The sequence below is a fragment of the Columba livia genome, chromosome 15, assembly GCF_036013475.1.
Source record: "Columba livia isolate bColLiv1 breed racing homer chromosome 15, bColLiv1.pat.W.v2, whole genome shotgun sequence".
NCBI classification, from domain to species: Eukaryota; Metazoa; Chordata; class Aves; order Columbiformes; family Columbidae; genus Columba; species Columba livia.
The window spans coordinates 9692109-9708472 of NC_088616.1; the positions used below are offsets into that span (position 1 = coordinate 9692109).

General features: G+C 43.0%; 1 protein-coding gene across 13 annotated transcripts in view; it reads left to right on the top strand.

Moving 5' to 3' along the window:
* Window positions 1–16364, top strand: part of LOC102088507 (acyl-coenzyme A synthetase ACSM4, mitochondrial) — a 164663-nt gene that overhangs the window by 119667 nt on the left and 28632 nt on the right. The gene's annotated exons all lie outside the window — the stretch shown is intronic.

Below are 16364 nucleotides of genomic sequence, written 5' to 3' on the forward strand. Positions count from 1 at the left end.
CAAAGAGAAGCTTTGGGATTTCAGTTTTACAAACTTGCTGCCTGACACCTCACATGAAGCTGATAACTTCTGTCGTCATCAAGTAAGACTGAAGTGCAAAATGGCTTCTGGGCAGATGTTGTATATAATGAAATCTTAGTTTAGGGATTCATTCTTGGATAAATATTCAAGGCTTGAGTATAATTTCTCGGATGTGAAAAATGTTCAGTGTTCCTCTTAAGACCATTGAAAGGGAACTTTCAGGTGATGGAGGATGCGTTGGCCGTCCGCTTGACCCATTCAGTTCTCTTATTTTGCAAACACATTCTTTTTTCCAGCTTCTGTTTCCCTAAAATCTATAGCATGAAAATGCATGACCTATTGTTTTTGATTCCTACTGCGCTCTGTAAACAGTGGTGGGAGGCAGAGTAGATGTGACCTTTTCAGGCTGCTAAATAACTCTGTGTGTTGCGGTATCCTGGAAACTTTAAAATGCTACTTAATGTGAAGATCACAGCTCATTCACATTTCTAATGAGAGTGGGAGGTTTTCTGTCTTACTGTAATTGCTTTAGTCCTCAGCCTGCAGGCTGGGTTATGGCATGTACCTGAAACACAAGGAAACAGCCTGTGACAATAAGCAGTGATCAGTGGTTCTTCTGGTAGATCTTGGCCTGTTATAAAACCACTGGACAAAGCTCCTTCAAGTCGTGTCACATTTTATGTGTGTTTTGTTTGGCTTCCCGTAGTCTGAGTGTGCTGCAGCGCTGCCTTTCCCTGCAGCCCTCGGCTGGTTTGAGCCCAGGGTCAGTCTGTTACCTCGTCCATGTGGGAGTGACTCCTGGGACAAATGCCTCTTAACCTGGTTTTGTAAATGCTGGTTCCCCCAGCACCCATTTTCCAATCCAATTTGGTTTACAATTCACCTCTCAAAGAGCAGAAGATGCTTATATCATGCAGGGTTTTTAAGGTGTTATCCTAAGTTCCTCTATCTGAGCAAGCAAGTGGCAACCTTTGCTATCATTGCATCAGCTGCAGTCTTGACTTCTCATGAAACTTCTGCCTTGATGTGGAGACCAAAGGGGACAGTTGACAACCGGACTCCATGCTCTGTCAAAGTGCAAATTCTGTATTCAGAGAGTTTCCACACAGGGAATTCAGAGAGTTCCTCACAGGTTGCACAGGCAGATCCACAGCTGGAAATCTGAAGATGTACGCTCAAGGCACCCTTGGATCTTTCAGTGGTCTGGAATTTGCTGTGCATCCATCACCATGAGCACAGAGGGCTGGGGGGTGAAAAGGGGTCAAATGAAGGTCAAATGAGACCTGTTGTTGGGATCTGCTGTGGGTCTGGCTCAGGCATCAAACACAACTTTTACTTCTGCTGACCAGGAGCCATTTCAGCACAGAGTTTGGTGCTGTCCTGAGTTCAGAACCCATTTCCTTTCCCTGCCCAGTCCTCCTTATCACTACAAGTCTAGCATTAATGCAGTGGGCTATCAGTGTCCCAGTCCGAGCACAACCTCTGTGGGGAGCTTTGGATCAGCAGAAGTAGTTGTTCCATATCTATGGAGACATCTGAATTTCTGGTTACTTTCCAGTGCATTTCTGAAAATGGCTGATATTCAGTTTCAGAGCACATAAAAAATTTAAAGAATCACTAAACACTAAGTAAAAAAAAATACAATGGAGTTCTCTGCACTCAGTGAAATTATTGAAGCAATAAAGAATAATGCTTTTGCAGATGAGGCTCCAGACCAAACAGTGCAGAGCAAATCAATAATGTCATACTTCTTGCCAGAATCAAAATACTCGTGGAAAGAGCTGTGGAGTGAAAGGGGAAAAGGTTTGTTTCAATCAGTCATTTTTGTTGTATAATGCAATATCACAGACCAAGCTAACTTGCTTGCTAGGGACTTTAAGAGCTTGAAAAGCGTTTAATCAAAAATGTCAAGGCATTGTTTATCCTGAAGGCTCCTTATAAAGGGAGTATATGGTGGATACAGGGGAGGGAGGCTGAACCAGCAAATTTCCATCCAGTCCTGGACATTTCCCTTGCACGGCCTCATGCGACGAGCAGTTTCCTAGAGCTGTGAGCCTGTCTTCTTGTTCAGAGCATCTCTCTGCGTGCTCGGGCTGTGACTGCCAGTGAAACACTGGGAGAAGTGCCCGGTCGGGGGGAACTTGCTCGGTATGTTAATGTTCGTAATGCAATATTGCCCTGGAGTCCAGCCTCTCTGCCAGCTGTTGGGGTACACAGCGTAAAATGGTCCTGCTCTTTGGTAATTTACAGTTTAAGCAGTTAGGCTATGCTTAGAGTAGGTAAAAGCTCTAATAAAATTAAATTACCTGCTCAGGAAACTTGTAGTGGAACTGAGAGTTGAAATCTCATGAATCTTAGTCCCATACCTTTATGTCCAAGCTTTCTGTTACAGACAGCACCAAGCTAATGCAGGCAAACAAACTTCGGATTAGAATTGCTCCCTGAACCTTGCTGTGGTTGAGAGCAGCTCAGGTTAACATGCCTGGGGTCAGAAACCTGTTACAAAGGTATAATTCATGATACAATAACCAGAGAAATGCCAGTGCCATCCCGGTAGTGTTGCCGGGGCTGGGGTTCGGGAGAGGCCTTGCAGCTGCTCAGGAGCTCTTCAGCAATATTCAACGCCAACAATATTCTGAACTTAGGGCTGGTTTGTTTAAAGGATGCCTATTTTGAATGTGTCCATAGAATGTCTGTTCACGGGATGTGAGGTAAAACTTAGCTTTTGTAGTTTTCCTATGAGATTTATTTTTGTTGTTTTTAAAGAGGAACATGATCTTTGGCATCAGTTGTACAGAATGATGCAACAAAAATGATTGTTTCTGCAGCAGACTCTCTGAAGCAACCTGTATTGATCAGGAGGATGTGACAATTTCCCTCTTTTCTGCTGTCAGTATTTCATTGACGAAAGGGCAGCAGTTCCAATTTCAGCAGCTTTGCAGGTTTTGAAATGCATGTTAATTCTGCTGTGGAGCAACATGAACCCTTTTTCTGTAAATATGGAATTGCCATAACTTATATTTTCAGGCTGAAAGCCCAGTTTTACGGGGGACACCAAGATGCATGTGTGCACTCTCTCTCCCCTTCTCACACACAGAGGTTCTTGTGCTTAGGTCTTATTTTCATCCCAGATATCTCTAACTTGGTCAGAACAGGGAACTGAATTGATGTCTCCCTTTATTCTACCATACAGCCATCTCATTTTATATGTATTTTTTTAAGAAAGAAAAGTTCAAATTATTTCATTGCCATAAAATATTTGATAAAATAGCACATTTCTACAAGATCCAATTAAGCCAGAAAAGCTTTGACTATAGTCAGACTATCTTGCAGTTCTCTTGAAGGTCATCTAAAGGCATGAAGCACTTTGGGTTTTGGAACGAAGGCTGTCATCTTCATTCATTTTGAATAATAGTGGAAGGAACTAGAATTATAAATTGAGATTCAGTTCTTCCTCCTGCAGCTACTGAATTTAAAAAAAAAAAAAGTTGTATAAAATGAGATCCATCTTCTGATTACTCAGAACAGGATTTTCAGCCTCTCATAAGGCAGGTCAAACAATGCCCAGAAAGTTTCCCCTCCTTTCCTTAGGCCATTAGAGTATTAAATTGATTGCATCATTTTCAGCATCATTTCACAACAGTCAATAGTCCATCTCCCAAATTGTATCAGTGCCTTGTACCATAATACCCATCGGGAAGAAGGAGCAGCTGCCCCTCCTGATACACGAGGCATTAGAAATTCGCCTACAGAAAATTATTCAAACGAAACAGTAAAATGGCAGCAATTTACCAGCTTTCTTCTCCTGCAAATAAATTCTTCTCTAAGAATAAAATTATTTGCTGTTGTTCTTTTTTTTCTTCCCCTATCAAGTAGCCTAAATTCACCATTACATCGAGAAGTTTAGATCAAAAAAGAATACACATAGTAACTGTGCCGTAATAGTCACAGGCACTAACTGAATAAAGCAAAGTCAAGAAGTCAGCTCGAAGGCCGGGAGGAATCAGTTCAGCCAGCGAGCAGCTCTGCTGCACCCTCGTGTCGTCTGACCTGGAGGCGGATTTCGAACTGGAAGGGGAAGGGCGGCCAGCAGTGTGTGCCTTGGGAATTGTGCAGGAAAGGCAGGAGGAGCTGGGAGATAGTTTCGTGCTTCTGGGTTTTTTTTTTTCCTCCCAAGCTATAGTGCATTTTTCATAACTGCTCTGTGAAAATTGTTCTGTCCCTGGCTGACTCCTTTACAGATCATCCTCCTCCTTAACTTAGTGCTGTGAAAAAGAACTTGCAGCCTCCCACCCAGATGTCCTCCCAGTCTCCTGGTGTCAGCCCCTGCCTGTGGCCATCGGAAGCTGCTGCTGGTGCCACTGCCTGCGTTAAGAGGGAGAGAAAGCAAGTTGTTACAGGCAGCAACAGTTCATCAATTACTGGCTCAGTGCTACTGCCCATGGGCCGGCAAAGATTGGACATCAGGCTCTTAAATTGAAGAATTTCTGCTTTTTTCCCGAGGCCTAGAGTTCACAGAATATGAGGGTGGGTTGAAGGCCATGAGATGGAAAGCACATCTCTCTGCTGGTCTGACCTCTGTGTTCACTGAACAAGCTGGAGTCTGGACCATCGGGCATTTGGGTGCTCAGCCCAGACTTCTGTTTGGCAGCCCTGAAAGTGTTGCTGCAGCACTTGGTGGGAACAGTTTGTAGTGAGCCCCTTCTGAGGCTTTTCTGCTGCCTTATGTCTTGAGGGCACCCTCAGCTTGGAATTTTCCTTTTGATCTACAGGATTTTCCAAAGAACTGTAAAAGCAAAACATTTGCTTACCTCTGTCAGCTCGAGGTGGAGATGATCCCTATAGTAAAGTGAAGCTGCTAGCAGTGTGTTTGTCTGCCGAGGTGATCGGTAGGATTTTAAGATAAATTGAAAGAAAATGCAGAAAAAAGAAAATTTATGATTTGTGATTCTGCTTTCAGTAGGTGGTTGTTCCACGTTAAGCTCCCAAACTCTTGAAGAGTGCATGGCAGAGTTTGCCTCTATCTGTTCTGTTTGGTTCCTTTCACTTTTTTGTGGTTTTCCCCGAAACAGAAATGCTGGTGTTTGTTTCTTTTTCTGTAGCAAGACAGAGGGTGATAGTTGCACAGAAGAGTTGAATAGCGGTAGTTTCTATTTTACTTTGATTTGCTGTCGTGGTATCATCTGGAACAGCTAGTGAGGCATTTAAGAAATGTATTCAGTATCAATAGTTTTGTTTGTGAATGTGACTCAGTGCTAGTCTGGCTTTCTCCTTTTTCATCCCAGCTGAAGAGCTATTGAAGCACCTGGGGACCAGCTATTTGTTCAGGTTGAAGGTATTCACACCTCCAGCCCTCCTTAGGCAATGGCTTGGTCAGGTTCCTGCTGCAGAGTGGAGTCTCCTGGTGCCTCGCAGTCGATGTTCATAATCGCCACATGGATAGAGGTTAGGAATGGAGATCAGGTTCAAAACTAGAACTGATAAACTTTTCCCCAGTTCCATCCATCTGTCCATGCTCTTTGTTTTGCAGACCAGTTTCCAGAAAGTACTTTCTGGACCTCTTTGCCCATCCCCTGTCCTTACCAAAACTTCATCGTTCTGCTTGCATTTTGCCACTGTAATACCTCATAGTCTCCAAGGGCTCCCTAGGAGTTTGCTCCTTGGCTATTTTCCAAACTGTAGAGAGACTGCTTCCTCTGCTCACCGTGCTGAGGACAGTTGTAGGGCTTCTTCTGTAGCACAGCCATTACAAGGGCATCTTTGGTCCAGTGATCCTCAGTGGGAGGAAAGCCATAGCATCAGTAATAGCCAGTGGTGCATCCTGGAGACAGCAGCTCGAAGCTGTAGGGATAAAGTCTAGCAAGTGTTAATCCTCAGCATGGTCTTGCTGCAGGGAAGTCTTTGGCAGGAACGATCCTTGCATCCTGGCAAGCCTGGTGACCACTGCAGTGCTACCAAGCGGCCTGGCTTGGAGAAGTGAGGAACCCACTCATCAGTGCCCCTCCCCTTGCTAAGCAGACTAACAGTGGCTTGAAACATGGGAGAGTCAGGGTGGATTGTGGTACCCCTTTGGTTAAAATCAGCTGCAGTCAGCAGGGCCCAGCACCATGCTGATGCCGTTATTTGGCTTCTGGTTTTGGACCCTGGTTGGTGGCTACTTGTTCAGCCATCCCTGCAGCGTCCTTGGTTTGAGGTATAGATGTGCCTGAAGTGTAATAGAACTTGAGATAAACTGATGCTAATGCTGCTGCTGGCCAACACCGATCTATAGTGTTTAGTTTCGGATTGTGTTACCTAACCTGTATCCTACCCAAAATGTATACATTTGACAGCACAGTAACATTCCCTCCTGTGATTGCAACGTGTAAGTGAAGAAACCGCTGAGTATGCCGATTGAAATCCTCCTGCCAGACCATCTGGCTGCAGTCACCACATTATTATGATCCAAACTCCTATTAACAAAAAATCCCCTTTAGGACTGAGATTTGAATAAGGAAAAGTGAAATCTTGATTTAGAAAGGTCTGACAGTGTATTAACCTGCCATTTTAGGAGGTACCTGTCCCACTGTGAATATAAACATGCTCTTAATGAGAGTGCAGGAACTGTCAGGGAGCACTTTATAAGTGAAAACAGGTGCTTCCACAAGTGCTATCAGCTGCTAAATTGTAGGATTACCATTTGAGGTGATACAGGAAGGGGAGAGGAGTTCTCTGCTTGTCTAAGAAAGTCATCATTTCAGGTATGATGGGAGTTATTTCTGATAAGCTTGCTTGTAACAGTTCAATCCATGTAATTTCAGTCTTCATGGGAGTTAATACAGAGCTAGAAAACAGCTCTCTGGAGTTTAAGTGGGAGATACAGAGCTAGTGATGATATCCATTTACCTACAGCTGCTCCACCTGTGTCCTCTCATTTTCCCAGAGGCACATTAGGGCTCACGTAGAAGAAATGTCTCCCTATCATCTGGCTGAGACAAGTCTGTTGTTCCAGGTTTTACCCCACCTTAGATCAGTGGCTGAAGTTGTGTCCTCTCAGGAAACAGACTCTTTTTCCTGCATATTTGACTGAAGCTGACAGTGGCCATTCCCCAGCTGTATTACACACGTACCAGCAAATGGAATGTATCAAAGGCCAGATATGGGAAATGAGAGGTTAAACATATATCTGTTCTCCCAGAGCCTGCAATAGTCTGATGTGTAAGGTGCCTGGGAATGTACCGTGTGCCTCTGATAACAGCTTCTCTGAGTATGTGATGTTCATAGGGTGCTTGCATCTGTAGAGTTTGCCGCAAAAGCGCGTAGAGACTCCATCACAGGATTTGCACAGTTGAGAGCACCTGAGGAGGCAAACAAAATGTGGTGAGGGGCGTTTGCTCTAATTGTTTATGGGAGGGCTTGGAGGGAGCATCCTTTGCTTCTGGAAAACTTGGAGATCCCAGCTGTGTTCGCTGTCACTGGGTGAAGGGATCAATTCAGTCCTTTAACGCTCCTCATCCCACAAGTGCAAAGTACTATATGGCTACAGGTTTGGAGTGGTTTGTTTTTCCCTGCCCCAGGTGAGCTGTGGGCCAGAGGCAGGCTGTGTTTGGGTTGGAATAGCACAGTGTATCTGCAGGCTTCTGTTGGATGTGACCAGCAGCCTGCATGCCTCCCTGGGCACTGCTGGTGGTGGGTCGATACCATGAGCCTCCTGCTCCTAAACCGTTGTTTTGTATTTCAAAAGCAGTTTGGTCTGTTTTCTGGGTGCTGCTGAGGTCTGGTTGTGGAGGGAGTCAGAAACAAACTACACAGTGCAGATGACTGCAGCTGTGATGTGACGTTCTGCAGAAACTGTTGTGGCCTCCACAAGGGTCTTCATGGCTCACCAGGTGAATTTATCTACTCCTCCAAAAACCAGTGTGAGATTATCTGTCATGCTCAGCTTCCCTGAGAAGCAGGGGGAGGGATTATGTCATTGTCAGCTGTATCGTGACCCTCAGGTGAAAGATTTGCATCTTCTTGCTGTTATTATCAGCCTTTACTTTGACGTTAGAACGACCATTATTTCCTCAAAAATGTATTTGTATTGACCAGAAGAGACAGCAGACCTACATACTACAATACAATTTTTTGCAATTTGTTCCTTTACTCCAAATGACACTTCCCTCTAATAGCACTCCCACAGTGTCTTTCAGAAATTATAACTGCTGTAGACTGCCTGCCCCAGGAGGTGATCTCTGCAAATTGGCAGCTTTGCCTCTCTGTAAATCTTCTGCCAACTTGCAGAGTTCATGTGGTTCATTCTTTAACAGCTTCTTTATATTTAAGCACACACATACACTCACCCTCACAGTGAGTTTTTCATCGTAACTCAGAAAAACGTTGTTGCCTTCTTTCTGGTTCATTATACGTTTAAATGAAAAATGATGCTCCCTTTTACAGTATAGCCACATTAGCTGGTCAGACATTATATCTGATCTTCTGGTAACTTTAGTGGGGAAACTGGGGGTCTGGTTTTGGCCTTCTCTGTGCTTATGCTCTTCAGGAACAACAGTTAATGTAAATGATAGCTGGTGTGTGTAATATGTATCATCACTGTTCTGTCTGGTAGAGTCTAACTGTGCTGCGCCATAATCATGTGTAGCTTGTCTGCACGTCCCACACCCTGTGCTGTTCACCTCAAAAACGTGTACCAAGCACAAGGGGCAAAGCTAATACTGTTAAAGGAGATGCTCTTTATTAGTCACAGACCTATTGTATTCCTTGCTTTTAATGTGATACTTCCATGGCTGTTGTCATGTATTGCTCTTACTTCTTGGAGTTGGTTTTGGGAAGGCAATGCTGACTGTAGGGTGCCTCCATGGCATATGTATTGCAAATGTAGCCAGTGCTTGGGAAAGTGATATTAAATATTTTGTTTCAGAAGAGGACAGGAATGAGATTTTTACAAGTTATTCTCAAACATAATGGATCTGCTGCAAAATTCAGTAGCGTGAATTTGTGCTGAAGATGTTGACCTGATCACCAGTTTGAATTTCTTTGTGATTTGCTCAGCTGCTCCTTATCCTTTACCTTTGCTATAATGTAACAGCTCCCTGGGGCCAGATGCTGTTTTAACCCTCGGATCCCACCTCAAAGTCTCAAGAGCTGCTCAGAGCTCGGGCAGAACCAAAGCTGGGCATTTGGAGTGTGCTGAAAAATTCACTTGCTTTCCCAAACCTGGAAAGCTCTGTCTCCCTGTTGCCATGGTAACACCTCCCATCCACATTCCTTCATCACCTTGCTCTGCCGCTGTCTTGAAGCAATCATTATCTTTTCCTATCGCTGTGCTGAAGCAAGGAGACAAATTACGTAGAAACTGAAGGAATGGCCATAAGCACACAAGGCCAGGTTCACTCTGGGTATGAAACCACCAGAGTGATTAGCCCTGAGAACAGCCTAGACAGAGAATGAAGAACAAGTTGTTGATTGGAAAGTGTAGCTCTGGTTCTCATCAAGTAATTCACTGCATAACTTTTATGTTGACAGTCGCCCAGATCATTCCCTGGCACAGGTGCTTTCACTCATACCTCTGAAATCCGGGATTATGTAGGAAAGTGATTGCCTGGGATTTCTCTGCCTGGGTTATGGTTGGCCACCTGGCCAAGCTAAAGGGCACCTGAGTGAGGAGGTTGTCACAGAAAGCAGACTGGCTTGAGACCACAGAAACTGTTGTGAAGGGGGTTAAATGAAATACCTGCAGTGCCAGTTCCCAGAGGCTCTATTCTTCAAAGTGATGCCAAATGGATTTGTTGAAATAGGCTTGACCCAGGTAGTTGAAGCTTCAGTTATATAGCTGGTCATCTCTGTAGAGTATCTAGATCTTTCTACTAGAAAATGCTTGATGGCAACCAGCCTGGCAAACTCTCCTTGTAGATACTATTTGTGTCACCCAAGCTAATGCATGTGTGATAGTTCCCTGCGTGAAATAAATTTTACAAGGAGTATGGTCCTATTCATACAGGTCTGTACCACCACTTTTGGTGTAGCGGGCTAGAGGTGAAAAGTTTTTGGTATGCTCTGAACCTATGTGGCCATGCAACATAAATGTGGAGGTGTGGGCCATGTCTTATTTTGATGCAAAGGTTATCTCACATAATTACAAAGTCCTGTACAACTACCTATTTTTAATTAGAAGCACTGATAATTATCTATTGCAAAGTGGATAATTACAGTACTTCTAACTAAAACTCACTCATTGGTGTCTTCTAGAATGTGAATGAGGGCTGTTCTCCCTTTCCTGAAATGTACGTTTTACCTGTCATGGCTTGAGATGAGGTGAGTGCCATCGTGGGATGTCCTCATCTCTCAGCTCTACTTGATCTTTTTTTATGACAATGTGGTAACTGATGTACTTGGAAAAATAACCCAGCACAGCCTGGTGTAACATATTCACAGTATACACTGCACAATTCTAATGGAAACCTCATAATCAGAAAAAAATTCAGGGAACTGGCTTTATATTATGTTGACAGTTTTCACTTTAGTTGGAATGTTTTCCACTGTCTGGCATTCTTCTGGGGTTTAATAAAACCACTCTAAAAGTGTTTCCCTAAGGTAGAGGCTTTGTAAATCAAACTCAGATAATTCCATAGTGGAATTCCCTCAGAAATGGGACAGGGAGACTTGCAGTGACAGTTGGTCTTTTGTGTGTGAGGTGTCTTAGGTACAATATGGTGGTGTATTTAGGATTGGATGCAGGATTAGTCAGCAGCAGACCTTCTCTCCTCTTATAAAATGAGTTATTTATTTTCTTCTTTAGTTCTTCATGCTTATATGTATCTCTTCTCATGATCTTTTCTGTCCTACTTACCATTTTAAGGCTTTCTTCCTTTGAGAGTCTCATATTTAGTCAACAGATTGCTCTCCCACCGGTTCCATGGTATCTCTTAATTCCACAAATCTGTCTCACCTTTCTTGCACTCTGCCCTTCCCTCTGTATTTTTTTGACACAAGAACAGGGGAGGGAAGGAGGGATACAACATGATGAAGATAACAGATTATGTCATTTGTTATCTGCTTGAGTATGTAGTATATGTAGAAGAGTAGTATCTGCAGAAGGAATAACATGCACAGAATACAAGTCTTTCATGTTGTCCTCTATAAGATTCCTGCTGAGAAGCCAGAAGATTGAAAGGATGGCAGAAATTTAAATCAAATTCATTCTCTCTATAAGCAAATTGTTTGATAGCATTACACTTTGAGAAATGCTGGATTCTCTTGAACAAGACATTGTGTCTTGCTTCGAAGCCTTATCTTACTCCTAATGTTATATTCAGCCTGCTAAATATAGCTAATTTTTCTGATATTCAGACATGAAGAGAAGGTAATTAGTGGTGTTTGTGTACAGAAAAAGCAGATTTGTGAAGGGAAAACACAAAGTCTGCCTCCCACATTTCCATGACAGAGAGCGAATGTAAAGCTGTAACATACCCTTTTTCCCTCTTGCCTCGTCAGAGAGAGGGCAAAGGAGAAGAAAACTCACTGCTTTGGGCAAAAATATATTCAGAGAAACTGGAAGAGTTGATCCAATGCAGCAACTTGAGCAAATTCTAATTGAGGATGTTTAGTAGCTGGTCGTGCTCATGAGCAAATGAAAATTAGAATTAGGATTGTTTTGTAAAAAAAAAAGTCTGATCTGTCAGGCCATTCCAGCAGGCCAAAGTTACTCCTGTTCTGAGTAGCTCAATGTCAGCATTAATTGAAGTTCTTTGTTGATTGCACTTATTTGAAAATCCCCTGGCACTTAGCTGATGTTTCTAGCATCCCTAGAGGGTGGTGAGTGTGTTACGTACAGGTATGAAGGATCTGGGAGATCTTCAGTCAACTGTTCTCTTTCATGAGGATGTGTGGATGGGTCTGTAATCCTTAGGGTCCCCACAGGCATTGCCCATGAGGTCTTTTCTTTCCCAAGTATCATATTTGGCCCTGTGGTGCTCTGTGTCAATAAATCCCCCAAGCAGCCAACACAGAGAGTAAGATCTTTCGATTTGCCAGCAGGTGGCATTAGGGGAGCAGACAGGGATGTGCTGTGGGCATTGCTAATGAGATCAGCGGGGCTGGCTTCCTGGGAAACCTGGCTTACCCTGTTACCTTTACGTGCCAGCTCCTCCCCTTAGACTGTGCCTGGGTAGCTTTTCTAACACTTTCAAATCTTGTACAGAATGATTGCCTTAAGTTTCTTTTATTTACCCCTTAGTGTGATTTTTTCCTAAGTCATATGGCCTTACTCCACATCTCTGTATGAATGAAGTATGTTGTTGTACTAGGCTTGGATGAATTGCTAGGAACAAGGTTGTAAAAGAATGAACATATTTGAAAAAGTATTTTGCATGCTCTCAGTATAAATGAGAATTTGTGAACTACAAAATCACAGTGGCTGTCAGTTAAAAGGGAAGATTTCGTGTTGCAAAATGATATCAATTTCAAGATGAAGACGTTTGTATATCCAAATGGATGTTCTTTTCATGTATCAAAAATTCTGGTTCACTTCCACCCATGACTGTTCAATAGAAATCCATCTTCCTTGTTCTGGATGAAGTCCTCTGGTTGCTGGGGGAGCACATCCTTCACATTTCCCTATCAGTGTGTTCTCTGAGGAGACCGTCCAAAGAATTCTTATGCCAACCAGCGTCTTAGTGCAAGGATTTCAACTGGGAAGAATACACAGATGAATTTACAGCAAAGATTCTCACTGAAGTGCATACTAAAAAGTGTTCAGTCTCTTCTTTCAATGCGTCTTAATGAAGGATTGCATGGGAAATTACTAAGGACTAGAACAAAAATAGTTTAGACTAGAGACATGTATTTAAAGCCAGAGGGAAGGTTGTTAAATCCCACACTTGGCTCTTACAACGGCTGTAATTGTCACCCAGAAACCAAGTGTTCTAGAGGCACCTCATGCTGTGTGGCCAGTGTAAACCAGGGATACAGATTTTTGCCATGTTCTTAGAGTCTTCCAAGCAAATGTTATTTCTGGGTAAATGTCTTTGTGGTTGACATTACTACACTTTGGCAAATTAGTATTTAAGAATAGGATCAGGGCATGATGGAAAAGGGTAGATTTTTTCCTGACTCAGCTAATCGTCATGCTTTAGAGGAAAAGAGAGGCAGGCAGAGACCCATCAGTGTCAAACTACGTGAAGGGGAATGACAGTTAACCAATATTTATGAACCCTTTCATCCATTACTGATCTAAAAGAGCTATTTTTCTGACAACCATAGGTGACGTGACCTGGGATGTAGAGGCTGGAGGGAAAGCTCTCGCCAGCTGCTGGTTTAGCTCAGGAGCAGTGTCTGAGTCTGCTGGCATGTGGTGTGCCCGCTAGGAAATAACCAGCACCTGATCCGAAATTATAAGGCCAGAGAAGGGAAACTTAGGCAGAATTCCCAAATTATTTTAATCTATTAAATACGTGCTTTGAAAAGCATAGACTTGAGCAGTGATGTTTGCAGATGTATGGTCCTGAGCCTCTGCTGACTAATTGTGATTCTACCTCAGTTTTACTTGGCAAGCAAACAGCATTTGTTCAAGGCCCTCTTGCCAGATGTGCTGGTGAAAATGCTTTTCAATAAGATTTCAATTAAATGCTTTATTAATATTTATTATTCACTGATTGCATTTGTTGGTAACGTGTATTCACCCAGGAGAGCTCAAATGAAATGCAGCAAGGTGTTACGTGCTGGGGTGTGGGAGGGAGACGATTCTTCGGTTGTTTGCACTCACTGCATGGTGTGTAAGTGCTGATACGGATCCAACACGTGGATGGTGGGGGTCCCGTTCAGTGATTTCCCTGTGCAGTTCCAGCACAGCGTGGCTGGCGGGCTCTGGCGAAAGGCAACCACTGCATGTTTGTGCAGCAGCGAGACGGGTGGGCAGCGGGGCTGGCGCGGCTTTAGTTCTGTCTGTGTTTTACATAAAGCAAATATTGCCAAAGGTGATTCTCAGAGACTAGAAACTGGGGGCATGTTGGGCAGTGCATGTTCCTCTTGGTCAAGCACTGTGCCGTGAGAAACAGCTGCCTCCTCTGAGAGGAAAGGAAAAGCTGAATTTGGCTCGACCTTTCAGTCCCAGTAGTTCCCAAATGTAGTGAATCAAGAATGAAGTGCAAGCAGTGACATGTGCCTGGAAGCCCTCTGAACTGGGCACAAACTGGAGTGAATGACGGCCTGTGTGGGACTTGCTGCGCAGGTGTAATAGTGTGGCTGCAAGTCCAGGGGACAGGTGGGCTTAAAGCATTTCCCAAATGAAAGTTTGAAATGGACACAGCCTCCTTCCCCCTGCCACATTTGGTTATACGAAGCATGGTTTTCAGACAGCTGAGCTGAGTAATTTCCATCAGCCAAACTCCGCTTGAGTTACACAATATTATGTTTTTATTAAACTGTGAATTGTTCCTTTTTTGTTAATATTTCTCTATAAAGTCGTTGTGGCCTTAGAGCAAACTCCCCTCTCTTTTCTGTGATAAGAGAGAAAAGGGCAAGACAGAGTTAACGGCTTCCTAACGTGAAGTTTGACAATCAAAGTCTTTGAAGTAAATGCCTGAATTGCCGGATTTCGACACCTCCCTCTGGCCATTCCGTCAGTCTTCAGGCACAGAGCACATAAATATGTTATCTACCAAAACCAAACTTCTGACCTCCAAGCCAGACATTTTGATTTATACCAATTACACCATTTCACACATCAGGGTTTCTTGAACAGCCAATGGATTTGTTGTGCATTTGTATTAATCTCTTTTAATGTATTGTGTTCTGTTTCTGTTATTATGCTGATGCCAGCTGAGAGTAATTCCAGGGGAGTTAGGCAAGTATGAAGCTGTATTAAAGACGAAAAGAATGATTGCATTTCTCCTTAGGATTGATTATGTTTCCTGTGTATCTTAGCGTTTTTGAATGATTGTCAATTCTGAACCACGTTTTTCTTCCTCAGGATTTAAGAAAAGAACTTAATGAGATGAATTGCTATCTGCAAAGTGCTCAAACCTTGGATTTTAAGGTAGATTTGGCTGACATTTAGTAGAAAAACAAGTCAGCATTTCTTGGGGGAAGTTCAGGTTTACCCTCCTTTTTTATATTAAACTTTGCTATGCTTCACATTTAATTTATGAGGTTTTTTTATAAATAAGATTGCTAGCTGGGTGTGTTTCTTCCACTACTTCATATTGATAGCGAAACCATCTGACACTACAGATTAGACAAGCTCCGCAGTTGGTCCACATTGATATCTCTTTACTTAATCCTGTCAGTCTTATCTGATAGGGCTTATTTATGTGCACGGGGGGGATTTTTCATATGATTAAAAAACCTAGTAATATTGGTGCATTTGGAACATTGCTATTCATTTACAGGGACAAATTTGACTAATAAACATTGATTTTACTTTTTTCATGGATTTAAATAATTTTTAGAATGAGCAGTTACAGTGGTATACTCTTTAAATAGATTCACTTCATGTTTAGACTAAAATGAGTAGTGTTTGACTTAGCAAAGCTTGAGGAAGTGATTCTGTTTCAGACGTTTAGGGCTCGATTCTGCTTGAGACAGCTGAGGAGCTACACTACACTGCAGAGAATACCAGTTCTGTTATTAAACTGACAGAAGTTGGCACAAAGGAGCAAGTGAGTTGGTGGTGGGTTTTAAATTTTTGTTCCAAGAAAATATTTTGGAACTGACTTGGGTCAGAGGGGAAAATGGGACGAGGCGGATGTCCCAGCACAGCAAGACTTGCCTTTCAGGGAGGCTTTTTCCAAGTGCTTCATAAAGTAGATTTCAACTCCTGTCATGTGTCAAGGCACGGCCTGTGACTCTGTGCTTGGCCCCTTGTCTTGACGCAACATCTGAGAGTGGCTGGAATAGAAATGAGAACATCATTTGCTGAGATAGAGCATGTTTTCATTAATATGTAAACTTGCACCTTATAATAGGATAGATAGCAGTTTCAGGATTGAGCCTCATGTACAGTGGGTAGGCGCAGTGAAAATTATTTCTTTTTCATTATCTTGAATGGTAAACCCATCTGCCAGATACAGAGTGCTGCCGAACACGGCTTGCTCTGTTTGTCTGTGGGGAAACTAATTAAAAGATTATAGCTTCTGTGTTGAATAGTTGTTCAAAATATATTGGTGGCACTGCTTGCCATTCAAATTTCATCATGTTGCAAGCAGCAAAGGGAAAGCCTGCCGACACTTTGGGATTCAGTTCATCTCATTCGCTTTCTAACCTCATCTCCCAGCTTCTGTTTGTTAATAAACGCCCAATGTTAAATGAAGCCCAGCATCCCACAGTGATCCAGTTTACTTTGTGCAAGGACCTTCTGACAGTCT